We start from the raw sequence: 9,648 nt of genomic DNA, 5'->3' as shown, positions 1-9,648 counted from the left end.
TGATGCACACATCAGCTCGCTTTTTTTTTTTTTTAATTCTCAAAAATGTTTCTGTATTTTATCTTCGATTGTGCAAAATTTCAAGTTGGGATCTCAATGATATCATATTTTAATGGATTTTTGAATAAAATTTGACTTGAGAAATAATGATATTTTTCAAATTCTATTTAGGTAAACATGGGGTTACCTTACTGGTGATCGTCTACGTCTAGTGATTAGTATGTAAGCATGACTATGCTTCAAATGAGCTGACATGAACTTTTAGATTGGTAAGCCCTCCCCCCCCCCCCCCGCACTACCACCATTTACCTTTTTTTTTTTAAACTGTTTTCAAATTTGGGAAAAAAAAGGTGGTACGTAAGAGTAAAAAGCATAACAAAAGCTTCCAACCATCAGTAGCAGCTGAGGCTTTAAAATGAGGGGGGGGGATCACAAACGTTAAAAGTCGGGAACACTTTAACAGACAAATAAAACCACGGGTATATCCATGTGTGCCGTATGCTCTCAAACATGTTTTAGATATTTTTTGTATATGATGCATACACATATTGCGCATAGTGAATTACTGGGAGCATACTTTCAGAAAAATTGATGGGAACATCACTGAATTAAACCATACTTATTTGCAGCTTTTTTCTTTTCTTTTTTTCGGAAAGTGGGATAGTAGAGTGAGGAGAAGTAATCCGGAATGAAACATAACAACATGGAAGGTTAAGCTCAAAAGAGCGAAGTAAGTTTGATCTATAACTGCTTTAAAAATGTATAGATAGATCTCGTTGCATTACACCCCTTTACAACAGAAATTAAAAAGAAAACAAGCAATAATAAAGAAAAGAAAAAAACAGCTGCAATCCAGATGTTGTAAAAAGACATCTGTGAACAGACATATGATCTGATACTTTGGTTAATTTGTAGTTTTGTGTGAAAAGAATGGAAAAAACATTAAAACGACGTGGGAAAAATACTATTTTGCTATGATCTAGGAAAAAACTATTTTCCTCCTACCGAAATTGAAGGTTGGTGATAGGGGATGAAATGAATCATAACTTTCCTTACCAAATATTGAACTAATCAAGTACACTTTGAGAAGTTTTGATCTAAAAGGAAGGACTTGGTCGGAGAAAAGAAGAAAACATATGGGGTAAAAATAATTCTCAATTCAATCCCCAGGTGAGGCGTATGTTTGGGTGCGTAGGAGGGGGAGGATATACTTCGTCTTGTTTTAAAGAAGAACATTTACCAACTTTTAATAAGTTTACTGTTTTGTTTTGTTTTATTTACATTTTGAAAACTTTAAAAAAAATTGAAACAAAAAATTTAAAGTGGTGGTGCCGGGGGGGGGAGGGGTGCTTACCAATCTAAAAGTTCATGCCAGTTCATTTCAAGCATAACCATGTTTACTTACTACTCATATGACAATCACCAGTAAGATAATCCATATTTAACTAAATAGAATCTGAAAAATATCATTATTTCTTAAGTCATATTTTATTCAAAAATTCATAAAAATATGATTCCATTGAGATCCCAACTTGAAGTTTTTCGCAAATAAAAAAACAATACACAGAAAATTTTGAGTTTTTTTTTTTTAATTCATTATATGTTTTTTGAGAAAATTAAATTTTAAATTAAATTTTTGAAAATAATTTTAAATTAAAATTGGTCATGTTGCATATCACATTAAACAGCAACTAACGTACTTTAAAATACTTTTTACCAAATCTTTCTATCTATATGTGGTGCTGAGTAATAGTTCATTTTATGTTCAAGCATCCATCAATGTAAAATAATTCCGAAACGTTACTATTTCCGTGTAACGTTCCGGGATGTCAGTGGTTTTTATTCACTTCCTGTAAAAGTATCATTGTCAAAACGTTTCCTGAACTGCTATAAGTCGCACGAATGCAGACTTCTCACTGTTGTGAAAAATATTTTTATCTCCCAGTTTAAAGATCAACTGAGCGTGCATATAAAGTGTTTTGGCTTCAGCTCGATTAAGGCCCGTCTAGTTTGATAAGGCGTCCAAATAGCGCAAATCAGTCTATGGGCTACGTAGCTTTGCGTTGCAGACGAGAAAAAATTCTTGATACTTACTTGCAGTTCTGCCTTAGCTTTGGCCATGCTTGCAATACTGTTTTTGGAGCATTCCTGGAAACGCAGGAAGGTTCCAAGCTATTGTATTATTCCTCCTTAGGTTTACTCTAAAGTTCCAGGGGCACGACTGACTTTAAACGCAGAGATTTCTGAACATTTTAGGAGGCTTCCAGGATAATTTCAGGAAGGTTACTGAATTTTAGCGGAAAACGTTCCTGGCTTTTGTAAGATGTGTAACCATAGACTAATAATAAGAGTAGACCGAGCTATGGCAACCTTTTTGCTGCTCATAAACCAAACCATGTGACTCATTACCCGATCGTAGCAGACGATCAACGCCCGCGAGAAATAAAATAAATAGAATTGATGGAACACGGAAAGATGATCTTTTATGGAGTCTGATTTGTAAATTTGTTATTCTAAGTTGTAAATATTTTGTTAATATAGTCGTTTTTCGTTTAGATAGTATTGTGAATTTTCTTTATTCAATTTTAATAACTCTCTAAGCAATTAAAGATGCAAGCGCCCAAAAAGAATCGGCAAACGGTAATATTTTTACCTACAATTTCAATTTAAGATACCGATTAGTACATTTTTGCGTTAACACAAAACGTTTACGCCATTACGTTTACGCCAACGCTGATGTAGTAGTTCCGAATGAAATTAAAGTTACTGAAAACTGCGATCAAAAACTAATTACTAATGTCAAAATAATGCATAATTAAAAGAAAAAAAGTTCAATCATCTCTGCACCTGGGAAAAAAATTATAATAAAAACACATTACGTCTTAAAATACATGCCGAGTGCCAAACCATAGATAATCCTGCCATCTGGCAACCATGCCGCCAAAGTTTTCGCCGAGCCTTCCACCAGTCACATGATGTATCCATGAACCAATTTTTCCATCAGCAAGTCTGGGGAAGCTCGGTCTGCTCTTATTATTAGTCTATGTGTGTAACTGGAAGAAATTGGGCACATCAGCTGCCTATTATTTCCCAGGAACGTTTCCGAATCGCTTTTACAGTGATGAAAAAAAGAGAGTTTTTTCTAAAATCAAAGTCTCATAAATAAAAAAAATAAAAGAGATAAAAATCTGAAAAATGGGGACTTTTGATGACCTTGAAAGGTACAATTGATGAGCCAAATTTCAAAATTTCAAAGAAATACAAAAATGTGAGTGAAAGAATTTGTCAAATTTTGGATCACTTGACATGGAATGACCCAGTTTATATTTAACCATGCATAAAAAACACGTTTAGACTTTTAAAATAATTTTTGGTACTACATACTGAAAGGAATTTTGTTTTATATTATTACAGAATAAAATATAACGGTAAAATATCACGGATTCAATTTTGGTCAAATTCCTGACCAGGGAACCACATGTATAGTTCAATAATGAAAAACGAGAAACGTGTAAATAGGTAGCAATCGGAAGAGCAAATTGAGATATTTTTCAACGGAAAAAATATTTGCCCTCGACCCTCGAGCCGTTATCGGATTTCAACTAGTTTTAATCGTCATACAGAATGTTACTAAAAATATTTGGTAGTGAATTTCAAATCCTCAGTTATTTTGGACTAGCGGTACCCGCACGGCTTTGCCCGTAGTAGAAAATTAAAAGGTCATTTGGTTCTTCTGTATGTTTACAAATGGATGATGAATTTCTCGCCAATTTTCTATGTTAATTTGCTCGCCCATGTTATGATAATTTGCTCGCTCACGTTATGGTAATTTGCTCGTTCGCGTTATGGTAATTTGCTCGTCCACGTTATGGTAATTTACTCGTACATGGTTTGGTAATTTGCTCGCCCACGTTATGAAAATTTCCTCAGTAAAATGTTCTTAAAATTTGAATAGAAAAATAAAAAAATCGAATTTTCGGCAAATCGCTTCGAGATGCTCGCCCCTGGGCGACGAACTAATTTCATGAAAATCGGCCGAACGGTCTAGGCGCCATGCGCATAACAGACATCCAGACAGAGATCCAGAGATCTAGACTTTCAGCTTTATCATTAGTAAAGATGTGCAGTGCATTGATTTTGATGCACCTTTCAGAGTTTTCGATAATAGATTTACGAAAATAAACCACAAATTCTATCCACAATGATCCTGAAAGAAAATATCAAATAATACATTAGTTTTAACTGTAACCCATTGTACTTTCAAGTAAATTTTATTTCATATTACCTAACGAATAACACCGATAATCGATTGATTTTCCTTACAAGCCATACTCAGTTCTTCTCACTATCTTTGTCATTATTTTTAAGAGATAAAAGAACAATTATCTTCTCCTTCTTCCGCCACTTTCTTTTATCGCATGAAAGGAACATGAAATAGAACAATAGGCAACAAATTTTCTCTTCTTTTCCTAGCTTTCAATAGTATTTCTCTTGTAAAATTTTCTGCGAACAAAGAGCGTTTCATTAAGAAGCCCTGAAATAGTTCTTTTATTGATATGTTTTTGTTCTGTGGTAAGTTTATTACAAGTTTCCACATTTCTGCTTAGTAACGTTAAATTGCTCCAATAAAGGACGTTTTTTAAACTGATAGCTGATTACAGAGAAGGCAATGAAGCGAAATTTCCACTTTTTGTGTGGAACGAAAATGGTTAATATCACTGCAAATTGTTAATTGTTTTTTAATACGCATTTATACTAGCTTAAAATGCATAAAATCACAAAATATGCATTGAACATTGCATTAAATAGCCAAAAATAACTAGATACTATTAATGCTGGACTTCTGTCAAATTTCCAGAAAGAAGTCCATGGCGAAATGTTATGCAATTCTAGTCATATAAAAAGTATGCTTGAATTCCCATTTTTCAGTAAACATTTCGTCACGTGGCCATTAAAAGGAACAGTTATCAACTGAAAAAGAGAGAAAGCTGTTTTTGATCATCTTAAAGCAGATATAAGCTGAAAATTACATGAAACAGATTACTTGCAATTTTATATTATTTTGCCCAAATTGTAGGTATGTTCATGAAGATAAGAGAAGTTTTCCTGTGCGTTTTGCTTGTTTTCCGCTTGGAATACCCTGAGTTTTGAACCAAGTTCCAGCAGATTTACAGAAAATTTGAAAACATACAAGAAAACCACTCTACTGAAAAATAAATATGCAGATTACTTGCTAAAAAAGGAACACTGAAAGGAATTATTTTTTTCTGTACGCAAGCAAAATAGATAGCATTTTTTAACTTTCATACCAAAGTATACATGGTTGATGATAGACATTTATGTTTAATATCGTGAAGATTCATAAAAATATCGAAAAATTAGTACTCTAAAGGCATTTATTTATTCAAGACTTTTAACTTTCATATTTTCGTACCCAAGTATACATGATAGATGATAGACATTTATGTTTAATATCGTGAAGATTCAAAAAAATATTGAAAAATTAGTATTCTAAAGGCATTTGCTGTAGCGATATAAACCATAGCGGCAACAACGATCATATCTCTACCAGAGTCTTTAATAACTGGAATACTTCGACAAGGCATAAAAGATCATCAACTCTCCAGTTAGATAGAGTTATTCACAGACAGACAAATCTGGAGCATTCATCCCTTGATTTCCTACTGGAACTTCTTTTTCCAAGAACACCACCACCAAACACGACTATTCATCTGAACTTGCTCCAACCATGCTCGAGAACGGAAGATCCCATTCTACTCAAACAAAAGGGCCTTGAAACCATAGAAAAGCTTGCGCAAGAGAACCTAGCTATTGCCTTTACTGATGATTCTTCAGACAAATTCCTCAATAGAGGTGGAACAGGCATCCTTTTCACTGTTCCAAGCGGAGAAAAATTCAATCATAAAATTAACACAGGATTAATTTCCTCTAATTTCACCAGCAAACTCTTGGCAATCAAGGAAGCTATAACTTTTTACGTAACTAATTCTCAAGCTGTGGATCTTGCTGAGGAACTAGTTGTCTTCTCAGACTCTAAATCAGCCCTAGAGGCCATCCGAAATGGAGAGACAAACATCACCTCCACCATAAACAACTTGCTCGATCGGATGCAATGCAAAGGGAAATCTTGCGTGTTGCAGTGAATACCCGCACATGTAGGCATCGAGGGGAATGAGTGTGCGGACGCCCTGGCCAAAGAGGTACGTGGTCTTGACCAACCTCTCTACACCATCACACTTGCAGTTGCGAACGCAGGGGCCAGATGCAAACTTCTAAACCAGCTCTTCGTATTCGTAACACACAATTGGGGTATATAGCTATTCTCAGCGGAGAAGCTTTTTACCTCTAATGATCCAATTTTTTGTTCCAGGACAATACAAAGACAACACAATAGATGGTGGTGCCATCTATGGACAGTTCGAGAGAATTTAGAACCAGGCCAGGAGTCGAATAACTTCCTGGTCTGGCACCCCCAGAGGTATCGTTTCACTTGGAACCAGCTCTTAAAGAAACGTTTGATAACCGACTTCGACTTCCCTAGAGACATGACGACCACACTCGACCGACTCAGAACAGAGCATTACAAAGGAATAAAAATACTTCCTGACGGAAAAAGAACTTATCCTTACTGCAAGAACTGCCCAGAGACCCAAATCACACCAAGACACATCTTTGAATGACCAAGCGTTACTGCAGCGATCTTGAAACTCGGCTTGCTACAAGCCAGAGATCTGCTGCAGGAGACCCTCTGCAGTCCTGAGGCACCGAAGCTGGCGGCTGCGGTCCTTCGGACCTTCGACAATATTTAGCACAATCTATGGACATGACATCGTCATCAAACCATCGCGGAAACGATAAAAGAAAATAGATAGACAAGTTGAAATGTTTTAAGGGAGTGTGACTGTTGTTTTCCTCGCCTGTTATTAACAGAGAATATTATTTTATCTAAATATGTAAAGGTGACGGTGTTTCTTTGTTTCTTTGTACCCGATGGCCAGAAGACCCCATAGCACTTACAGCCCAGAAACTTGGCACAAAAATTTGAACGTACCCCGGGGGTGTGCACCTCGAACCCGAAATTCTAAATTTCAAATTAATTTTTTTCTAATTAACTAATTAAGCTAAATTTTTGCGTAATTAGGGGGCAAAAAATCCCCCACCCCCTAGCATTATACGTATATCGTTAGAAAGCGTTTTCCTTTCCAAACAAGATGATGTTTGTTCCATTTCTCTCGATTAATTAGAACGGAGAAATAAGATATTCTAATTGAGCCACTTTTCAAGGCTTCTCTTTCGAGACAAAGCTATAACACTACGTCCATTTTCACTATAACCCAAGGTCCACTTTCTAGGCAATTTTTAATTACTTTTTTAAAAACATTTTGGGGAAAGTCTTCATTTTTTATGAATGTTTTACAATTTAGGTTAAATTTATTGTGCTTGTGTTAATTGATTTTCTTTTTAATTTGAAAGTCTCTTGACGAATTCAGCAATGAATTATAGAGTTGCGGAATTATTTTACATTTGAAAGTTACTTTTTATGTAATTTTAATGTATTTTTTATTTTTTTGGCAAAATATTTTATTGCAAAGGATTGTATTTAGGTTTTCAAAGGGTGATTACGCATTTTAGTTAAAGAATATGATTATTGATTATTTGACATCAGAGAGGGGGGGATTTTTTTTTCTTCTAGAGGGGTTTTTTCCCCTTTTCTCAAACCATAGCTTTTCTGTAGATAAATTCTTTTTCATACGGGGTACGGGATTTCTTTTTTGTTCCAGATGTACCGTGTTTTTTAACTACGGCGTAAGTTTTGATAAGGAACTTTGGTTCAAACGTTTTTGTTAAACATTGGATCGCTTATCGGCCGGAGTTCGCTTCGTTGGCTAATTGGGTGGTTACTGTAGCGCTGTTGTTTGGCTTTGGCGATAAACAATATATTTGTGGATTATTTACATTTGAAAGCTACTCTCAATGTGATTTTACACTGTTTTCGTTTATTTGGCGAAACATTTATTATTACCAAAGAAAAACATCCGCTTCAATCGCAAAAGGACTGGGTTGCGGTAGCGTGGTCGCTTGGCGTGTTAGGAGCTGAGCAGACAATCCAGACTAGGATTATTGTTTTAAAGCAACGGTAAATAAAATTCAATGTTTTGGTGAATTGTTTTGAATTCCAAAGAAACTTTTGATTTGTTTTTAACCAAATGAAATTTACGACTTTTTCTTTTCTTTTTTTTCTGACTGTTATTTTCCCCATGGCATTTTTTCTTCCGCTAGGCGGATGGAATAGCTAATTAATCGTTGTTCGCTTCTCACGCTAACAACTGGGTTACGGTAGCGTGGTTGCTGGGCGAGTTTGGCGATAAACATCGGAGTTGCTTATTTATTTTGCATTTGAAACATACTATTTGGTGTATTTTTTCTTTATTTGGCAAAATATTTTAAATTGTAAAAGAAACTGCTTCACTCGCTAAAGAGTTTTAAAGCAACTGTAAATCTAATTTAATGTTTTGGCTAATAGCTTTAAATTCCAAAGCAACTTTAATTAGGTTTCTTACGCATTAGGTCTGTACGCATTTTAGTTAAAGAAAAATGATCATTTCACATCGGAGGGGCGGGAGGTCAATTTATTTTATTTAACGGACTTCCTTTAAATTTTTAGCTCGGGCATCGCCGAGCGGGTACTGCTAGTATTAAACTAAAGTAAATAAGTAATTAACAGTCTTTTTTTTATGAAACTTGAAGAATTCCATTTTATTACTTTTGAGCAGAAATTCATTTTTTTTGTTACAATCCCAGAAAAGAGGAATGGAAGAAACATCTTTTTATAAACAACTAGAAAGTCGCCCATCAAGGTATGCCGGATGAAAATTGTTTCTACATTTGAACGAAGCAATTGCTTGATTGGTGATATTTTGATAGTTGAAATTGTAACCCTAACGTACTGGAGATGGATGAACCTTAAACTCCAGTAAATAGCGTTCATTGTTGACCACTTATTTCATTTCTTCATCCTCCTAAAACGACAGTCTTACCAGTAAAACAGTTCAGTTACTGGATCCAGTTCAGCCTTGTCAAAATAAAGCATTTACCTGCATGTCAAACACCAAAGCATGTCAAATGCCAAAAATATTATAAAATTATCATGCCGTGGCGCGAGTTTCATTTCTGATGAGGTCAGGAGCGTTGCTCGATCATTCGCTATTATATATACTAGCTGCGTTGCCCGGCTTTGCCCGGTCTACCTTGAAAAAAAACCATTGTGTCAAGCGAAGCATATTCAGTAACCAGGATTAAACAAAGAAAAAAAAACATCAGGCAAAATTTCCCCGCCAAACATTGACGACACAGGTACTAAAATACTTTTAAGAAATTAAAATAAAATGAGAAAGATGGATTTAAAAGGCGTAGCCATGGAAACATAAAATTAAATAAGTTTAAGAATTGAAAATGAGAAAGATGGAAATAAACAATGTATTCAAAAAGCGTTAGCGAGGAAATGCAAAATAAAATGGTTAAAAACTTGAATAGAGAAGAGATTTTTGAACTTCATTTAATTCGCTTGTAACTTTTCCTAATGGAGTTAGAGGGTTAAACTTTCGACCTTAGGTCGAATTAGATCTG

This window comes from Uloborus diversus, chromosome 2, assembly GCF_026930045.1.
Source record: "Uloborus diversus isolate 005 chromosome 2, Udiv.v.3.1, whole genome shotgun sequence".
Taxonomy (NCBI): Eukaryota; Metazoa; Arthropoda; class Arachnida; order Araneae; family Uloboridae; genus Uloborus; species Uloborus diversus.
The sequence above is the reverse complement of the archived record's forward strand: the minus strand, read 5'-3'. Positions refer to the sequence as shown.